This window comes from Ictidomys tridecemlineatus, unplaced genomic scaffold (assembly GCF_052094955.1).
Source record: "Ictidomys tridecemlineatus isolate mIctTri1 unplaced genomic scaffold, mIctTri1.hap1 Scaffold_92, whole genome shotgun sequence".
Taxonomy (NCBI): Eukaryota; Metazoa; Chordata; class Mammalia; order Rodentia; family Sciuridae; genus Ictidomys; species Ictidomys tridecemlineatus.
The window spans coordinates 210,101-217,279 of record NW_027526147.1 but is presented as its reverse complement, the minus strand read 5'-3'; positions in this window follow the sequence as shown (position 1 = coordinate 217,279).

Here is a 7,179-nt window from a genome sequence, read left to right as displayed (position 1 = left end):
CTGAAATGAGCGAGTTGGCCTACAATACTCTAAGGACTGATGATTGACTTAGTCCAGAATCCTCCAGATAAAAACAAACTAGGACCAGAAAATGAAGTTACAGAAACATTTCAGTTCCCTTGTTTTGCTACTCAAAACTCTCTTTCTATGGAAAAGCCTGTTCTAGAAAGATGTGAACTGCCATTTCTAGAAATAAGCAGAGAGGATGTTGATCAGACATTTGACAAAAGAGATTCTATAAAGTCCTTTCAACCAGAAGGTTCTTTGAGATAGCCTTTTCTTATTAATAGCATTATGTAAAGTTGGGACAAGTTGAAAACTAATTGTCAAAAATAGATTTGGGGATTTCAATCACCACAAGACTTTTTAGCCATATTTTTGTGTTTATCAAGCGTTGATTATAATGGCACAAATTTTGATTGCCAGGCAAAATATTTCAATTCAAAGGGGCTTCCTGTCAATTTGAAAAGAAATTTCCTTTGGCATCCAAGGGAAAAACACTTCTACCAAAGGACATAATGATACTTCTTCCACTACTCACTCTGGATTCCTTTCCAAAAGGGGTCATAGTGTTAGTTGGAGTGATTCTCAGAACTACAAAATCAGAGATAGAAGGAATGTGGATGGAATCTGAGGCACACACAGGGGCTTCTTCTGTTATCATGTCCTGTGGTAAACATGAACTATCACAACCCCATTAACACCATCCTCAAGTCCTCAGAACCTGCAGGGTTGGGGCACACCACCACACACTTTTTCAACTATCAGTCCCTACACAAAACTGTCAGCAGCAGCAGAAGTCCACCTCTGTCTGAGGAAGTCATGGAAGAATCCTTGAAGGAGCCCCAGCTTGGAAGCAGAGCTCAACAGGTTCTGTGAAGAGCACAAGCCCTCTACTCTAACACAGAGGTTGCTTGGTTTGCTGTTTCTTTTTTATTTTTTACTATATGGGGACTGTATGGGCATCATGCATGCTAGGCAAGTCTACCACTGAGCTACACCTACACATTGAAAGCATTTGTTGTTGTTGTTTTAATTGGCCCTTGAATTGCAAAAGTAGCAACAGACTTTTACAAACAAAATTTCAATTAAATTTCCAAAACTGTTCTTCTTTCATTCCACAGAAGGGATTAAGAAGAAAGGGACAATGACTAGCCTTATTGAAGCTTTTGCAGCACCAGCAAGACGGATCCAGGACAGTTCAGTCACCAGGTGAGTCCGATTGGTACTTGTAGCAAGACAGGAACATAAGCAACCTCCTTAAGAGGACAGGAGGCTAGGAGCCCTTCTAGCCTGCCTGCTTTCTTTCCCTCCAATCATGGGACCATGTGGGTAGCTTTATTAAGATTACTATGTTAATCAACTTTTCAGTGCTATGACCAAAAGACCTGACAAGAACAACTTAGAAGATGAAAAACTTATTTTGGTTCATGGTTTAGAGGTTTAGTCCATGGTCAGATGATTCCATTGCTCTGGGCCCAAGATGAGGCAGAACATCAAGATGAAAGGGCATGGTGCAGGAAGCTGCCCAGTTGATGACAGCCAGGAATCGGAGACAGCTTTAAAGTAAAAGAAGCCAGACATAATATAGTCCCCAAGTCCATGCCCCCATGACCTACTTCCTCAGCCATGCCCTATCAGCCTACAGTATCACCTATTAATCCATTCAAATCATTAATTCATCAAATGGATCAATCACTAAATTAATCTAATAATGTCCCCTCTGAATGTCCCTGCATCTACTCATCCATGAGCTTTGGGGGATACCTCATGTCCAAACCGCAATAATTAGGAAATAATTTAAATATGTAGTAAAGTAAAAATTACTTAGGTGGGGAGAAGTATATACACAGTGGGGAGAGCAGGGAAGATGGTATTTAAAAAAACTGATAGGATTAATTTTTTTAGAAAAATCTTTCTTAAAATAGAAGATAAGTTCAGAATCAGGCAGATGGAGTTTTCATTCCCCCTCTTCCCAAAGTTGGTATGAAGTAGAAAAATCAGTGAGCTACTGAGAAATAAAGCCACACCCTGGCCTCTTTTCTATTTGGGTTCAGTGGCATCACCTGATCTTCTGACATACAACCTAAAAACGCTAGACCCCTCCCTCCCCCCCATACTCATTTGACTAGTTTTAAGCTTTGTAGAATTCTTCCTTTTTAGCTTTTCCTCTATCTGTTGAGCTTCTCCATCCCCCTCTGCTTCCATCATAATTCTGTCCTTCATCTTCTCTCACTTTTGAGAATCCTGAGTCTCCTAATTTGTCTCTCTCCTCCTCTGTCACTCTGATCACTTTTCTAACACTCAAAATTGATTATAACCTTTCTCTACTTAAAAGGTGCAGGGCTGGGCTTGGGGGGAATGGGGGGGATGGGGTTGTGGCTCAGCAGAACGGTCACCTAGCATGTGTGAGGCCCTGGGTTCGATTCTCAGCACCACATAAAAATAAATAAAGGTATTGTGTCCAACTACAACTGAAAAATAAATATTAAAAAGAAAGGTGCAATGCCTCCCACTGTTTAAGACAAAAGATACAAAGTTTAGTACAGAAAAGGAATGCAGGCCCTGCCTCAGAGTCTAGTATGCCACAGGTAATTTTTAAAAATGTCTATGTCAGATCAGTATCTTCCCCACTGGCTGGTGTGCCCCCTCCGACTGCAAGGCCCTTCCTATGAGTGAACCCCATTCATCTTTCAACACACAGCCCAAGTGTGCCCTCCCTGCTGTCTCCTTCAGGCTCTCACCACACCCAGATCTGAGGAGTTTTAGCAAGTGTGCAACTCATCATTCCCATCTCTCTCTCTCTCTCTCTCTCCCTATTAGAACATAAGCTCCTTAGGTTAGGAACCTTAGCACATCAGACAGAGAGATTTGATGCCTGTTTCTTTCCTTCCTCAGAATTCCTACTGAGCTGGGAGGATTCATGGGATTCTCATTAAAAAAATAAAACAGGTGACTGGTGCCCAGACTAAAGGATGGTGGGTATAAAGAGGGGAGGGAAGTAATTACAGCAAGTAGAAGGCTGACATTGATTGGGCTACTCAAACACTATACCCTGAACTCCTGCTGCTGAGGTCCCCAGAGCTTCCTAGGATCCCTCCCTACTACTTGAAGACCTCATTATCAGCTGTTCTTGGCTCCACTTATTCATTATCCTCTCATTTTCTATAGAAAAAATTTCTTTACACTACTGTCATTTTTCTTGCATTGATTCATGACTGTATGACTATAAGTAGGTTATAAGCTCCTACTAGGTAGACTTACATCTTAGTTAATGAAGTTAGAGAGCATTTTTCTATATATTCACTAGATATCCAATTAAATATGGGTGTGTGTGTGTGTGTGTGTGTGTGTGTGTGTGTGTAAAGAACCAAAATCTTAGCAAATAAGCAAACGGTTCCAAATTACTTTTAATAATTTCCCACTGGATAAATTAGTACATATTTGAATAATTAGCAATTCTATCACTCTTACAGGGCCAAAATCAACTGTGCTTCTCTTTAATTTTTTATTAGTTCATTATATTCATACATAACAGTGGAATTCATTTTGACATATTCATAAATGCATATAACATCATTTGTTCTATTTTAATACCTTGCTCACTTACCCCCTCCCCTGATTCCCTTCCTCTGCTCTATTGGTCTTCCTTCTATTATTCATTATTTTTAAATTGGTGTGTAATAGTTCTACAAAATTAATTGTGATATACTCATATATGCTCTTATGGTTTAGATATTTTAGATGTTCCCCAAAAGCTCACATATGAGACAATGCAAAATGATTCAGTTATGAGAGTCTTATCCTAATTAGTGCATTAGTACCTAGTAGGGATTAACTGGGTGGTGAATGTCGGCAAGTAGGGTATGGTTGGAGGATGCGGGTCATTGAGGGCGTGACTTTGGGGTATATATTCTGTCCCTGAAGAGTGGAGCTTGCTCTGTTTCCTGATGTCATGTTCCTAGCTGCTTTCCTCCCCTATACTCTTCCACCATGATATTCTGCCTCACCTGGGGTTCCAAATAAAAAAAGTCGGCAGGAGATGGTCTAAGACTTCTGAAACTGTGAGTCCTAAAGTAGACTTTTTCTCCTCTAATTATTCTTGTCAGGTCTTTTGGTCACATCAGGGAAATAACTGACTAAAATCATGCACATAGCATAAGTTAGTCATTCTGAATTTTTGAACAACTGAATGAATATCTTATCAGAGTTAGGGTTAGGGTTGCTCTGCCAGTCTTGGGCAATAGCATTTGGAGGCTTTGGGATTTCAATACGTTAGACTGGAGAACTAGAGAAGGGACAAATAGTTAATACTTAACCATTTACCTATTTTCGTGTTTGAACTTCTTTCCAAAATTTTTCTATAAATATAAATACATACAATTTTACATAAATAGTATGATACCATAATGTTATTTTACAACCTGCCAAGATAGATTGTAACATCTTTCCACATGAAATTCATATATATAATTTACATACAGTAAAATGTACAGTTCAATAATTTTTTGACTACATACACATTGAAATAACCACAAGAACAAGATACAGAACATTTTCATCAACCCCCAAACATTCCCATATGCCTCATCTTAGAAAATAACCTACCCATGCCCATGGGTAACCACTGTTCTGACTTCTATCCCAATATACTGGTCTGGGCTCTTTTTGAACTTCATATAAATGGATGCTTATACTATGTGGCTCATGTAAACTGTTCCTTTTGCATGTTTTTAATATTTACTCTTTTTGTTTTACGTATCAGTAGTTCAAACATTTTTAGTGATTTTGCTATTTAGCAATCTTCTAATTGATGGAAAGTTGGTTGTTTCTAGTTTATTTTTGGCTAAAAATATAGTTGTTATGAACATTCATTTTTAAAATTTTTTTTAGTTGTAGATTGACACAATATTTTTATGTGGTGCTGAGGACAGAACCCAATGTCTCACATGTGCAAGGCAAGCACTGTACCATTGAGGTAGAGCCCCAACCCCATGAAAATTCTTGTAGAGATCTTTTTATGCACACATATTAGCTCTTTCCTCTTGAATTTATGCTACAGTGAGAATGGCTGGGCCCTGGGTATAGATACTGTCTTTATAAGAAGCTGCCAAACTGCTTTCCTTTCTTTCCTACAATGCACCATTGGTCCTCATTAACATTCTTAGCCTTTCTGCAAGGCAGGGTGTCACACGCCTATAATCCCAGCAGCTCCCTAGGCTGAGGCGGGAGGATAGCAAGCTCAAAGCCAGCCTCAGCAATGTGGTGAGTCCATCAGCAAATTTGAGAGACCCCATCACAAAATAAAATAATAATAAAAGGTGGCTGGGGATGTGGCTCAGTGGTTAATGCCCTGGGTTCAATCTCTGGTACAAAAAAAAATTAGCCCTTCTCAATGGTATATATTGGTATTCCATTGTGGTTTAAATTTGCCTTTACTGGATGAATAATTCGATTGTGAACCTTTTCATATTCTTTTGGCCATTTGACTATATTCTTTTGTGAAGCATCTTTTCAAGTCTTTTCTGATTTCTAATTAGTTTTTTGGCTTTTTCTTATGAGTTTACAGGAATTTTTCATATATTTTAAATATAAGCCCTGTCAGGTATGTGTCAATGGTGGTTTTTTTGATGAGAAGTTTTAAAATTTGATAAAGTTCATTTATCATTTTTTTCTTTTCTGGTTAGTGCTTTCTGGTTATTAAAAAGCAAAAAAAAAAATCTTTTGCCTACTCCAAAGTCACAAAAATATTCTTATTCTCTTTTAAATGCTTTATAGTTTTAGCTTTCACATTTAGGCCTAAGATCTCAAATTACTCATGTATGGTGCGAAGTAGGGATTCAAGGTTATTTTTCCCATATGGATAGTCATTCAAAATTTACTTTAACAGAATACATTTTATAACTCCCTTGGGTGTTTTTGTTCCTAAGAACATCTTTACATCTTAATCTAAGTGCTATTCTGCTTATAGATTTCTCAATATAAAGAAATTATAATATTAATATTTAAAAATATTATCAAGGATAAGATAATCAAATAGCAATTCCTTCTGGACAAATAAATTTTATTTCAAATTTCATCAAAATGCAGTTTATTTATTAAGTCTTTGTACAAAAGTAATTAATGTATGACATTGTAGAAAACAAAATTTTTACTGTAATTAAAAAATTTTTATTACAATTGTAAAAATTTTAATATGAAATTGCACCTTTCATTTTGGCAAACAACCACAGAAAATGAAATTTTAGGTGTTATATGACAAATAGCACTGTGCTCAACTAGAGATGAATATTAAAGTAGAAATATTATAACTATTTAAGTATATATCTACAGTGTTTTGTGTTGTATCTTTTAGAACCATCTATCTATAATGCACATAATCATAAGTTGTCTTTTTTGTTTAAAGAAACTATCTGTAGGGCATTAACTGTGTGATAGGCATTGAGTTAGATGTCTGTGTAATGTGAGTCTCACTTAATCCTCACAACTTTCTGAGAGAATGCTCAATTTACTCCCCACTTTATGGATGAGGAAAGTGAGAGTTGATGTCATTAAAATTGCCCAAAGTCTGTGGCTAGTAAAGGACAAAAATGGGGCTGTAAAGAAAATCTGTCTGCATTCAAAACCAAAACTCTTTTTTTCTCTATAGAAAACCAATTGATTTTCTGGGAGAAAAAAATAATTGATTAACAAAAGGCAAATTATACCTTAGGGCATTCTCTGGTAAATCAAATTTTACTAAATCAAAGAAGCAACATATTTTTCTGAATGCCTTGCTCAGGACCATGCCAGGCAGAGCAAAGGATACAGATGTATGTACCCTTACTGTGAAGAAATTTACAATCAAGCTTGGAAAACATTTGGTAAATTATTATTATACACTGAAGTCTCCTTATCAAATCTTTTATATAAATGAAGCATTACAAGGACATATGTCTAACAGAGTAAGCATATAATAAGCACTTTTTGATTAGAAAAACTGAGCATAAGCCTATAATCATGATATGGCAATTAATTCAGACCAAAGCAGAGGATTACGAAACAAAAACAGAAAATAATTTAGAAGATGTTCTTCTTAGAGAGTAAATTTGATTCCAATGGCCTGTTTAAATTCATGGTTTTGTGGTTCCAAAATGTCATAGAAAACTTGACTTTTATTAAAACGGTATCGAATATAAA